General features: G+C 37.8%; 1 long non-coding RNA gene across 1 annotated transcript in view; it reads right to left on the bottom strand.

Moving 5' to 3' along the window:
* The window catches only part of LOC144379358 (uncharacterized), a 502,419-nt gene extending 489,927 nt beyond the window's left edge, over window positions 1-12,492 (bottom strand). The window contains exon 1 of the long non-coding RNA XR_013442189.1: window positions 12,360-12,492. This is a non-coding gene — a long non-coding RNA (uncharacterized LOC144379358). The remainder of the gene's footprint in view (window positions 1-12,359) is intronic.
* Between the last annotated feature and the right edge of the window lie 1,772 nt (window positions 12,493-14,264).

The following is a 14,264-nucleotide window of genomic DNA, read 5'->3' as shown; positions in this document are numbered from 1 at the left end:
CAGTACAGTATCAAAATGGGAAAGGCTACTTGATGATAATTCAAAATCTGTTTTTAACCCTTCCCTTTGTAAGATACCTGGAAGGTAAAGTTCCTTGACTGCTGCCCGAAGTCTCCCCACGGAAGTGGAAACACATGCATGTACTCAAAAGCAGCCCCCAGCTTCACCTCCTGGTTTCATTCTTCCCAAGATCCTCTTTTACTATTAGGAATGTTCTTGGTATCCCCTTTCTTAACAGAACAATACTGCTCTTTCCCATCTAAAATAAAGATTTCCAATGCTTTGTTTGCTTTGGTAGTATTTTTATCTTAGAACGAAATCATCAGCTTCTGGAACCATTTTAAAACTTTCTCGAATATTACAAATTTGAGATTGGTGAACAACCACTAATATTTATCAAGCAGCCATTGATCCCTTTGCACACCCCTAAAGCACAAGGTGATAAAGAAAGATGGTTCAATCCAATTCCGCAATTCCTTGCTTGGGCTTCCTAATGTAAATTTAAGATTGATTATATAGCCACTGAAATGAGATTAAAATGAAGCAAAGGCCAGAGTAATTAGGCAGAAAACTTAGACCTCAAAAGCAGGTGTTTCAGGCAAAAGCAAGAGAGGTCTTTTATTCCAAGAAGGCTGAGTACGTTTTTTGTTTGTTTTGTGGCAGTAATTTGAGAATACTCTTGACTTTCCTGCAAACCACCTGAGTGACTGTCTCATTGGTGGGCTCATTCAGATACCCGGTTATTTTCCTAAAGGATGGATTCCCCTCAGGAAAACACAAACTGGCAGGATGGAATTCAAGTCTTTTTGTTTCTTTCTTGGGGAAAGTTCCTTCCCTGCTAGGCAGCATGGAATGATAGAAGGAGCATCCTATTGCAATTAAAAACAAACAAACTGAATAACAATCCCAGTTCTGCCCCAGGAGCAGTTTGCCACAGTTCATTCATTCAGCAAATACATGTTTAGCGCATGTAATTTTGAAGGTGTTGTGCTAAGCACCAGAGGTAGGAAAGCTGCAAATGCATTTCCTACCTTCAGGAAAGGCAGACAGGCACTTGGGTGCTATTCACTGTGTTGAGTGCTATAGTAGTTAAAACCAGAGGAATGCAATAAAGCCCGGGGACACTCCCTGAAGAAGAGGGAACATTTGGGCCGAGATCTGAAAAGTAAGTAGAGACCTGAGATCTGAAAAGTGAGTAGAGACCTGAGAGGCTTCACTTTTATCATCTGTAAAATAAGAGGCATGGGTTTCTCCCACAACTGCTTCAAGGGGGTTATTGGTGTAACACCCAAGTAAAGAGACCTGGCCCAAGGTCAGGCACTAAGTTAGTTCTTCACTCTCTCTTTCCTTTTCCCTAACCTGTGCTTATTCACTGGTCATTCATTTTCTGGAGCTTTCTTCCCATCTGAAATAAACTTTGATAAATCCTGTGCAAGAAACTAAGTTTCTCCGGGTTTTTGTTTTGTGTTTTGTTTTGCTTTGAGTTTTTCTAATTTGCGTGGATACCTCTTTTTTCCCCCCAACTGCACCATAAATTGCTACAGGGCCACCCCCATGCTATACACTTCCATAGTATCCCCCCTGACTGCGTAGCAAAATCTCCGCACACTGTAGGAGCTTAATTAGTGCTCATGAAAGAAAGAGCCGGACCAGGCAGGTAGCTTGTTTTCAACAAATTATATGGAACTGGATCAACAAGTAGACTAGAAGTAAATACCGAACAACAACAACAAACATTCCAGAGCTAAAAACATTTTATGACTAGCAAGTAGTAACAGTCAGCCTGAAAATTAATTCTCCGTTTATTGCCATTTTTGCTCTGATTGGTATCTTTAAAAGTCAGGCTTATTACCATGCAGGTTTACAATTATGCTGTGAGCTCTGAGCCTGGTAATGTCCTGTCATTTTACCTCTAGGGATTTATGTCTGATTCCTGCTTCGTTTGTGAGTGCCCATAGGACAGAATGACAGAGCCATTCACGTCTTACCAGCAGATGATGGTGATGATATTATCATTTTCACAATCAGTTTGGTGATGGTAGTTTGAACCTCATCATGTCTAACAGAGACAAAAATAAAGAAATTAATATTTGAAAATTCAGTGTATTGTGTTTAGCATCATTATTGCCACTTTTATGGCAAGTGCTTTGACATTTAAGTGAGTTCCCATTTACAATATTGCCACCATAATCCTCTCATTTTGTAATTGCTTTTGGATACTTATAAGGTTTAATTTCTGATATTACTTCTCAATAAAAAAAGGAACTAATGTGTTAGATTTATGGAAAATTATCCTAGGGATTTTAGATTGTTATTTTAATGTTGGAAGAGCTCAGTGCAGCAATAGGTCCTATTGTCAGCTGCTGTAGTCTGCATGAGTCACATGGATTTCTTGGGCTATACAGCCATGGGGGCTAATTGCATTCTGGGGGTAGCAACTCCTGTCTTGGGGTTGTGGAATAAATGCATAATAAAGTACTCTGAAATGAGCAGTTTATCTGGCTATTCCTAAGAGACCCTTTGACTCTGAGATGGATACGGGACATCTGCCCCAGCACACTTGCCTCTTCTGAAGCCCTGACAGAGAGCATCACTGAAGTGTGGGATTTTCACTAGCTGGCATGATGTCAGTCAACTAAGGAATACATTTGAGAGGGCAGCAAACCAAGGCACAGCCGTCTGACAGCTTTGTTTCCACGTGATTGATTGGCCAGGGGATCAACAAGGCAACTATCAGACACGGTCTAAACATTCAGCTGTAGGACTTGGTGTTTAGGAAGGCGGAAAATTTCCTCTGTTTGGCCCGTGGATTGGAACCCAGTACAGAGATAGGGGTTCCCCTCCCCCACTTTCAAGAACATTCTTAAATTAACATTATAATTAACATTATAATGGTTTCTGAGAAGCCTTGCCACGCCTAGATCTTTCTTCTATCCAAAACCATTGTGCTTCATCATCTATATCAAATGCAAAGAAATATTTCTAAAGCTCTATAATTCTATAGGGTTCTCCAGAGGATGTCTCATTCATCTTTTGGATATAACAATCAATACTTAGCTATTTTCCAGACCTGACGTGAGTATCACCTTAACTCTCAAAAAGCCGAGTTAGTTGGTACTTATTTTTTTTTTTTTTAGACCACAAAATATGAGTTCTGAGGACACCAAAAGATAAGGGGTTGAAGGCAGAAATTTGAATAAAATTTTTCTTCTTGCATGGTTCTATAGTAAGTCCTATAGAAATAATTTTTCCCTGTAGCCTGGCTTCTCTCTACACAATAATCTGTCTACTATAATTCTGGAAATAGGACTGTTATGGATCAAACAAGTTATGTAAATACATCTTTGCTCTAACTGTTGAGAAACTAAATTTAACAAACATGGGGGGGGTGGAGAAGGAGAGGAGGTATGTGATATGGTTAAGCAAAGGAATGTTCCTAAATAAACAAAAATCAGGTAATTATTTGCTTAAAACAGGATAATCTAAGCAATTTGGGAGCCTGTACCATGATTTTCAACAAATCTAACTTCTACATTTGTTTACCTAACTCGAGCATTTTATCCATGTCGGACACTAGAAGAAATCTAGAAAGACAATGGGAGAAATAACCTAAAGTGGCCAGGGAGCATTTCGCTAACAACCTCAGGTTTAAAAAAAAAAACTTTTCCTGCTTCTCAGTAAATATTTAAGGATGATAACTGTAATCTCTGGGTAATCTATTCAAGCATTTACATGTAGATAAGAGTAAAAATGTTCCACAACTACCCGTTGAGATAAGGAATCTTCACATTTCAGTGAATAACCAAGGAAAAACCCTGCAGCTTTGAGCGGGCAGTTCACAGGAAGTTTCTGTGGAGTTTCTGAGGCTGTCAGACTACTATCTCCTCTGCCTGTCCATTTCTATAGCAGCTTTGTTGTGTTTTATGAGGATAGTCTCACCCCCTTGAGATCAGCCAAAGGAAAGGTACAATAGAAGCATTATTTGTATTGTTTGGTTTTGTATGAGACACACATTGGGAAGCCACTACTTCTCGGAATAGCATTTGCAGGAGGTCTCCAGGGGGCACCTCTTACCAATCTTGCTGGCTCAACCCAAGGCTGAATGACAATAAAGAATGGGAAAAATTAAAAGGAAAGGTGCTTTAATTGAACCTGTATTTGTGGAAATGTGATATAGACCTAGAGAACACCTTTTTTAGTTCCTGGAATGAGAAAGAGGGCTTCTCCAGAGGCCCTCTGCAATGACAGCCAAATCATTACAGGCTAAAACAAATGCCCCCCATTAGCTGGAGATGTACTTCAAAAATTCTTCTGTAAGAAAAATGCTTATTCTTCCATTGACAAATAAAATAAGGTAATGGAAAATACAATGAGAAATAAAATAAAGTAGAGAAGATCTAAAACAGGAGTCAACAAACTTTCTCAGTAAAAGGCTCCGCATGGTACATGGTGTCTGTTACAACTATCCAACTACCATTATAGCACGAAAGGAGCCATAGAAAATAACATGAGCAAATGGGCACAGCTTTGTTCCAAGAAAATTTTAGTTCTAAAAATGGGCCGGATTTGACCGAGAAAGCGACAGTTTACTGACCACTTATCTAAAATAATTTCTAATCCAGTGACTCACTCTAAAGTTGAAGGAAGGTCCAAAGTAAGGAGGTGAGTGAGCAAACACGTCTAAAATCCAGATATTCTGAGGTTGAGTCTCGCCCCACGGTAATGTCGCCACGCTCTCATGCCAAACGTCGCTTGCAAAACTTGGACGTTAATGGGGAACACCTGAGAGGGCTGGCACCTCAGCGCCTTTATTCCTCCAGAACCACGAAAGGAAAGTCATCTTCTCCCCAGCTTCTAACAAAACACCTTACAGCTGAGCTATGGTGGGGAAAAAACACTGGATTTGGAATCAAAAGTTCTGAATTTGCACCATCGTGGTCTCATTCACCAGGGACGTGTCCTTGGGGAAGTCAGGACGTTCATGGCTTTCATTTTCCTTATCTCTAAGAGTCAATATTTAACTCAGTAGGAATCTTGTCAGGATCAAATGAGAAAATTTGCCTAAAAATCCCTTATTAATTACAAGGGACTAAACAAATATGAGGTATGTCAATATATCAACAAAATATACAGATAAATGAATGGCTGCCTTCAGGTAAGCTGTGATCAATAGATTAGGTGATGGGTTGTCATAAGCAAACAAACAAGTCCCATGTATGCATAGACCAGCTGATTTTACTATACTTCAGGGCCTCAGATTATATCTCTTAGTCTTGACAAACACACTTGTAAATATATTATTAAAAATGTAATAAATTTCTTATATATCCAATCATGGGAGTGCAGGAAAAAATCCTGTTTTAAAAAAATTTAATGATATACTCTTATAAGGTTAAGGAAGAAGCAGCCTTTTTTTATGATTGAAAGAATGCCTGTCACTGTGCCTCTCAATTTGGAACAGAATACAAACTAGTCCTGAATTCACAGATGACTGGTTGAACTAGAGTGTATGGGAAATTTCCCAGGATTGGGCTGAAAAAAGCCCTAAAACTTCTCCCCTCGTAGATTCACAGTCATTTGCTTCTCTAGAGCCATGTTCAAACCAGGGCATGGCTCTCTTCCTTGAGAGGTGTTCTGTGAGGACATTTTAAAGTAGTAAAAGAAAAAACAGCATTGCTATATAATCTGGTTTTTGTGTCTATTTGTGCTCATCACAGTAAGCATTTGGAAGCATTCTAGAGTCTATTGATCTGTTTGCTTTAATCCAGCCTCCAATTCTATCATTCATTTTAGTTCTATCTCTAAAAAAAGCATAGGATCTATTATAATTAAAAGCAAACTTTTTTTTTTGAAGACATGTTCTTGCTGCCCATGGCTTCCAATAGTGTCTGGGAGCTCCGAAGAAATCTTTTGGCCTACACCTTAGGGATCACTGTGATTCTTAAAGTCAATCAACTACCATCCTGACCCAGTCCGAGATCAGTCTAGAGGTACGCTCTACATGTAAAAGATTTTAAGAATGGGGAAGTGCTGATAAGGAAAAAGGAAGAAGTGGAAGAAGATAGAAGCAGAAGACATTCGCTATTCACTCAAGCACAAATTTGTGAAACCATGTATAATAAACAGAGTAAAGAGCCCTGGTCTAAAGCCAAACATACTGCTAATGTGCTGGGTACCTTTGTGCGCATCCCTTTACTCTCTAAAGTGACTTCCATTTCCTCACCCTTTTAGAGGTTTTGGACTGCATACCCAATCTGCTATCTTTATTGTTTTATGGATCCATGATTCCAGGGATTTTAATAGGGATTTAACACAATGAATTACAGAAGGTTAACTGGGGAAATTCTCCTCTGCATATTGTAGTGTGATAAAAGCAAGTGCTTAGGCTTACTGACCTAAGTTCTGCCTTATAATGTAGTTTCTTCTTTAACACAGACCTTTAGCTATATAATGACTCTACAATACACATGTGAATGCTCAGACTGGCTCCACTGAGAGTTGTCTTTCCCAGGGCTTCATTCATTCCAGAGAAGAAATAACCCCTTCGTGATGCCCAGAATTACGTCCCCACTTTCCCAGCTCTAATGGAATGCTCTTGATAAAAAGCTGTGTGTGCTTTGATTGGCTATGCATTGGGGGTAGCACACAAAAAATATAGTGGTAGGATATGAAAATCATGGGCTTGGAAAGGTAGTCCATAAAAAACATTCTATTTTATATTTAGAAGAGGAATTTTAGGACTTAGAGATAACTGATTATCCAGGCATAATAACTCTACACAATGATGAAAACAACAGACAATATATACTCATTTATTACATAATCTAAATACTTGGAAATTGGAATAAGATCCCCATGAAACAAGTCTTAATGTACTAAGGCAGTCTCAACTCTGATAGCGCAGTAATGCCATGTTTTAATTTTTTTTTTTTTTTTTTTTTAGAGAGGGAGACAGAGAGAGAAAGAAGGGAGGCATAGGGGGAGCAGGAGAGAGAATCTTCAGCAGGCTCCACACCCAGAGTGGAGCCTGACACAGGGCTTGATCTCACAACCCTGAGATCACGACCTGAGCCGAAATCAAGAGTCAGCCACTTAACTGACTGAGCCACCCAGGTGCCCCTCATGTTTTAATTTTTAAAATAACCAGGGCCCCACCCCTAACAATTATATCAGGACCTTTGAATGTGAGAGTTGTGTCCTGGAGAGTGGCACTTACAAACACCAAAATGCAAATGGTGCACAGGGAGATTTGCTACCCTGCTATTGTTCTACTGATAGATGCAAGAAAACATTTGTAGACGCCTCACTTTTCCTATACAAGTGTTCCTTCATTAGCATATATTCCAATAAGGGAAAATTTTTACATCATTTTTCAAATCTTCATTGAATTATAAGGAGTGCAGGAGGATAAGGCCACTAGCAATTATCATTTTGGGAAGGATAAGGTTGCCTGGAAAAAGGCAGTCAGGGAAGCTGCTCCAGGTGGCCCCTGAGACCCTGGGAGATTTTCTCCTTTCTCACTAACTCATGTTTTACCATCTGTAGAAGGGAGGCAGCGTTTGCCTCTGACCACCCCAGAAGAATGATCTGAGTGAAAATATAATTAAATATGTGAGTTCCTAGGAGTCCTTTTTCGTAAGAAAGGTATGATGTAAAAATTAAGACATCGTGATAGTTACTGTGGTTGTCACCACTATTGTTACTTCACTGTCGTAGTACAATATCCCTGTCACTCTGTTAACAATCTTCTTGGGACCAAAAGTGACAGGTGTAAAATGATTTTTTTAATGTCACACTTGCTTTGTCTTGTAAAGAAAAGTCTATGAAAAGTCTATACAAAAATACAGTATCCTTGTAAGCCGAGTCCCTATACCCTCAGATCTAATGCACACACTCATTATTTCAGCTTCTCCACCCCTTCAATTACCATGCCTTTTCATTGAAATATAATGTAAAGCTTCAGCTGATTTGAATAGTGTTATAAAACACTGGAGGGACTCTCTTTAGAGCATTAAATTGTGTCAGCCTTTCTTGAATCCAGCTTTCCTGAATATCAGAACGACTTCCGTCTTGCTTCTAGAGGACAAGCTCCATTTCCTATTTGTCTCTTGCAGAGCCATGTAATACATGCATGGTAGTAACTGCTGCTATGTGCTATCAAAGGATCCCGTGTTCGGAATAAAGCCCCTTTTCCCTACACGTACAATGAAAGAAACTGGACTGAGTTCTTCTCTAATCCTTTCACTTCAAATATTGTTGCGATCATATAATTATTTCCAAAAAAAACCCCAATAGGATGTTTTTTAAAAAGCTGAACTGTGACTAAAATTCAATGTGAAGAACAAGCCAAATATCATTGGCTAAAATAGCAAAGAAATCTTTGAATAGTTTAAGAGTATGTATGGGAACATAGGGGCTTTCCCCTGACAGATATTAAAACAGATGATAAAATTATAATAATTAAGGCATTGTCCCTCTGGCCCCAAAATACACTTTTGTACAATGGAATAGAATAGCACAAAAACCAATTTATGTTTATAAAGGAAGCAGTGAGAAAACGATGAGGATAGGAATTACTACAGTGATTGAAATTATTTAACCATTTCTAATTGCTACTCATAGTATATAGAAAATATGTTTTCCAAGTCAACAAAATTATTGTTTGCACATGCTATGGTTATCTTCTTTTATTTAAATATACTGACAAGTAGTAGTATTAGTATTGGTTTTACTATTTCTATGCATTGATCAGAACTTCCAGAATTGTGATGGACAATGGCAACGATGGGAAACATCCTTCTGACTTTCCAACTAAGTGGATGTCGGTTGTTAGTTTTAAACACCTTTCTTTCATTGTCTTAAAGAGGTATGCATTCTCTTGCTTACCAAAAGTGCATTTTGATTCATGAATCTATGTTGCATTTACAAATAACTTTTCAGGATGTATCAGAGGGCTTTCACATTTTTTTTCCTCAAGATCATATGATGTGATGAATCATGGTCATAGGTCACATCCTTAAATTTCTAGATTAAATTGTACTAGATATATTTTTTATTTAAAGTAGTAAGAATTTGATAAAGACTGTGTTTAACAGTTTTTCATCTATGGTCATAAGTAAAATCAGTTTGTGGTTTTCTTTTGGCATTATTTTTGCTTAGTTCAAGTATGAAGTAGCCAATTTTTCATGCCAGAACTATGGCTCTTACCTAGCTGAATAGGCAACTGCACAGGATGAGCTATATTACCCAAAGCAACTTGAGTTGGAAGGTTAGAGTTCAGCTGTCAGACCTACCGAAGACAATGAATAAGTGTATATTTTAGTTTTCTTTATACAAGTTAAAACAACTTTGTGAACCATAGTTGTAGCCATATAATATCAAACCAATTTGTTTATTTGGAAATTAAAACTTTAAGTAATTGAGATTATCACATAGATGCATAACACATATGAAAAAGAAAAATTAGGTGGATTTTCTTTTTCATTAATTAAATTACTGGCAGAATGTTTGGACTCCATGATAAAACTCAATCCAAAATAAAATTTTTTTAAAAAACTAGCACTATATAAGGACAAAATTACTGTGTAAAAGAATTAATTGACCACTGTGAAACAGTGGGAAATCACAGGACACGGAGTTAAAAGATCTGGGCCCAAGTTAAAAACTATAAACTAGTTGCAAAATACAAAATCAACACACAAAAATCAGGTGTGTTTCTATACTCTAACAATGAACAATCCAAAAAGAAAATTAAGAGAACAATTTCATTTATGATAGCATCTAAAAGAATAAAATACTTGAAAATAAATTTAATGCAGGAGACAAAAGACTTGTATACTGAAACTACAAAATGTTGCTAAATAAAATTAATGAAGATACTGAAAAATGTAAAGGCATCCTGTGTTCATGAATTGGAAGACAATGTTGTTAAGATGTCAATACTACTCAAAGCAATCTACACATTCAATGCAATCTCAATCAAAACCCCTATGAAGTTTTTGGAGAAATAGAAAAATACTCCCTAAAACTCATATGGAATCTCAAGGAGCCACAAATAGCCAAAACAATCCTGAGAATGAACAAAACTGGAGGTCTCACACTTCCAAATGTCAAAACTTATTACAAACCTAAAGGCATCAAAACAGTGTGGTACTGGCATAAAGACAGATGTTTAGACCAGTGAAATACAACAGAGAGCCAGAAATTAGTCCTAGTTTATATGATCAAATGATTTTTGACAAGGGTGCCCAGACCATTCAATGAGGAAAAGACAGTCTTTTCAGCAAACGATGTTAGGTAAACATGATAACCCACATGCAAAAGAATGAAGTTAAACCCTTACCTTACACTATATACAAAAATTAACTCAAAAAAAGAGATCAAAGACCTCGATGTAAGAACTAAAACCATAGAATTCTTAGAAGAAAACATAGGGAAAAATCTTCATAACATTGGATTTAGCAATGATTTCTTGGATATGACAACAAAAGCACAGGCAACAAAAGAAAAAAATAGTAAAAAAAAAAAGAAAGAAAGAAGAAAAAATAGTAAATTGGACTTCATCAAAATTAAAAAAGAACAAAACTTTTGTGCATCAAAGGACTCTATCAACAGAGTAAAAGAGCAACCAATGGAATGCAAGACAATATTTGCAAATCATATATCTGATAAAGGATTAATATCCAGAATATATAAAGAACTCATACATCTCAACAACAATAAAAACCCAATTAAGAAATAGTTAGAATAGACATTTCTCAAAAAAAAAAAAATGATATATAAATGACCAATAAGCATGTGAAACTTCCTAATCATTAGGAAAATGCAAATCAAAACCACAATGAGATACCACTTCACATGCATTAGGATGACTACTACCGACAAAACAAAACAGAAGAAAACAAAATGACAAGTTGTTGGCAAGATGTGGAAAAATGAGAGCTCTTGTGCTTCACTGGTGGGGATGTAAATGATACAGTCACTGTGAAAAACAGTATAGTGGTTCCTAAAAAAAATATCCATAGAGTTCCCATATAATCCAGCAATCCCACTTCTGGGGATTTACCCAAAATAATTGAAATAGGAACTGGAACAGATATTTGTATACCAATGTTCATAGCAGCACTATTCACAACAGCCAGAAAGTGGACACATTTCACACGCCCATCAATGGATGAATGAATAAACAAAATGTGGCGTATCCATACAATAGAATATTACTCAGCCTTAAAAATGAATGAACTTCGAAGACATCATGCTAAATGAAATAATCCAGACACAAAAGGACAAATATTGTACAATTTCACTCATATGAGGTACTTAGACTAGTCAAATTTATAGAGACAGAAAATAAAATGGTGGTTGCCAGGGGCTGGAAGGAGGAGGAAATGGGTATTACTGCTTAGGGAGATACTGAGTTTCAGTTTAGGAAGACGAAAAAACTCTGGAGGTGGATGGTAGTGATTGTTGCTCAACAATATGAACGTACTTAATGCCACTGAACTCTGCACCTAAAAATGGTTAAAATGGTAAGTCTCGTGTATATTTTACCACACACAGATACACACACAAAAACACTCTAAACTGCTTGAGGCTAGGGATTATGTCCCACTTCCCTACATATAAAATGTTCTCGACACGTCACTGCCGCTGGTATCAGATGGAGCAGGCTTTGAAACCCAGCTTTTTCACTTATTGTCTATTTGACTAGTAATTAGTAACTTCTTGAAACCTCCGTTTCCATTTCTATAAAATGACAGTTATATTACCTACCTTGTGAGTTGACATGAAGAATAAATGAGCAGTGTATAAAGAAAATCGCTTACTTATGAGGCAGACAAGTGGTAGGTATCAAATAGCTGTTCACTATTACTCTTATCCTCAAACTCAGCATGACTGACACAGTTCTCACCACTGACATCACCTGTGTGACGAGGTATGATGCTGGCCTTGATTTTCTGTCTATAAAGTGGGAACTATGTAGGCTATATCAGAGTTGCCGTGATGATTAAATGAGATTATGAGAAAATGTTTATAAGTTATAGGACTATATAAAAATAAGGTATTTCACTGCAGAATGATATAATACATTAGAAAGTAGTGCAAAAAATGTTTTCAAAGAATACTTGTATTTGCCACAAAGACCATTTTTCAACATTGATTTTAAATGTAAAAACATATTTCAAAAGAAAATATGCAGGAACCTCCAAACCTGGAATTACAGTATTCAGGTTTGCCCAGACATATATGAAAAAACCAATCACCCACACACAAAATAAACACGTATTTCACAGTGGCACTTATGCTTATGAAAAATAACCCAAATACTTATCATTCTGAAATGATTGCCTACACCGTACCTCATGACCAAGGAAAAACTACCTCTGGTTTCATCATATAGTCAGCCTCGATGAGATTTTCTTGAAAGAGCCAAAGCCCCCACAGTTGAGTGAAACCAGATGCTCAGTGATCGACTGAGGGCATCTGGTTTTCAAAGGCAGCCTTGTGGAGGTTTTCCTACACCTGGAGGAAAGCGCCTGGCAAGAAGAGGCATTCTGCACATGCACCTTCTTCTTCAGGGCAGCAGAGGGCACTCCAACTCCACGGGAGACAGAGCTCTCAGCCCTCCCCAGCAACCCACCCCCACCCCCCTCAGCTCGCTTTACCTTCCCGGCCTTGCTGACTAAAGACTTGTGAAACCCAGACCCACAGAACTCCCCTGTTCTCACTACCAAATTCTACTGAAAACCTATTTCCATTCCCTGAGAAGTATCAGCACACTTAAAAGGAGTAAATGGAGACTTGGTGAGGGGAAATTTTGTGGCACACCACACAGCAGGCGGCCTCAGGCCTGATCAGCTCCCTCTCACACCTCTTATATCCCGAAGACATTTAACCACGTCTGAGGCAGACACTGTGAAGGAGCGACCAGTACTTCCTCCAGTCCATAAGCCCCAAAGAAATTTCACTCAGGAATATTCCGTTCCAGCCAAATAGCCTGGACCTGGCAGCCTGGCTGAGGATTTGCACCAGTTCTCAGTTAAGTCTCACAGGTAGAGGCAACAGGCTGGGTGAGCTCATGGCACACTGTCGGGGAAAGGTTGGGACAACATGTCCCAAAGCAGCGGCCCCACTAGTCTTGACCAAGATAAACAGTCAGCTTCCTTAAAATATGTATGTACATGAGTAGAAGTTTCTGAGACTAACTCACATAGTGCAAAGTAACTCTGTGGCCTTCTAAAGTGGTGCAATGAAGAAACTACAAAACAATTTTTTAAAAAACCAATAAAGAGGAAAGATTTCATAAGGTTGCTGCCTTTTTTTCCCTGACCCCCATTATTCAGTTAGCTATTGAAATGGCCCTAATTTAATTAAAAGAAAAACCCAGGTAAAATGCTTCTTGTCAGATTCTCTTCATTCCATTCATATTGCTTAGGAACCTAGATAATTCTAAGGTCATCCGATGAGGACTTCCTTTCCTCTCTGTTTTCTCTGTGACCTGTCCCCATTTTCCTCATCCTATTTTTGTCATCCAATCTCCTTCAGTCAACATGATATACATTCTTTCCAGCTCAGCCAAGCATCACAAAGAAATAAAACAACCATCCAGATTTGAATCTACATTAACTAATATATCATTAAAGTCACCTTGCCTCCGTGGCTTTGCCAAAACTCTGGTGAAATTTACATTGAAGGAAACTCATTATAATGCCCTTCCTCAGGTGATTTAACAAGCTTCAGAAAATGGGGGTATGTGGAATATATGATAAATTGTTAGCTCGTTTGAGGCATTGTCCTTAATGTGTCATAGCAAGCGACATGCCCTCCAAATGGGCCTTAAAATGATCAAGAACCAGGTTCAAATCGTGACTCTGCTATTTTTTACCTGTATTACCTATAATACTTAACTTCTCTGAGCCTCCATATTCTCAGATATAAAAATTAAAATAGGGACAATATAGGGTTGTTAAAATGACTTATACTTCATATTCATATTTGAACAACAACCCTGGATACTCAGTAAACATGACATTCTCCCTTTGATTAAAGCAATCAATTAAATGTTTTACTTACTTCCAAGCACTTGTGTGTTTCTGGCCTAGGAGTTCAAATTCTTCATTTTACTCTCTCCATTTCGGGACGCACATGTCAGAAAGCTTCATAGGGGGGAAAAGGTGGAGATATATTTAGCTACAAATTATTGTCCTTTTTTTTTTCCCCTGAAAAATTCCAGAAGAGGCTTCTCTTATCTATTCAGAAAATTT

This window comes from Halichoerus grypus, chromosome 10 (assembly GCF_964656455.1).
Source record: "Halichoerus grypus chromosome 10, mHalGry1.hap1.1, whole genome shotgun sequence".
Classification (NCBI taxonomy): Eukaryota; Metazoa; Chordata; class Mammalia; order Carnivora; family Phocidae; genus Halichoerus; species Halichoerus grypus.
This window is presented reverse-complemented; position numbering and strand designations above follow the sequence as displayed.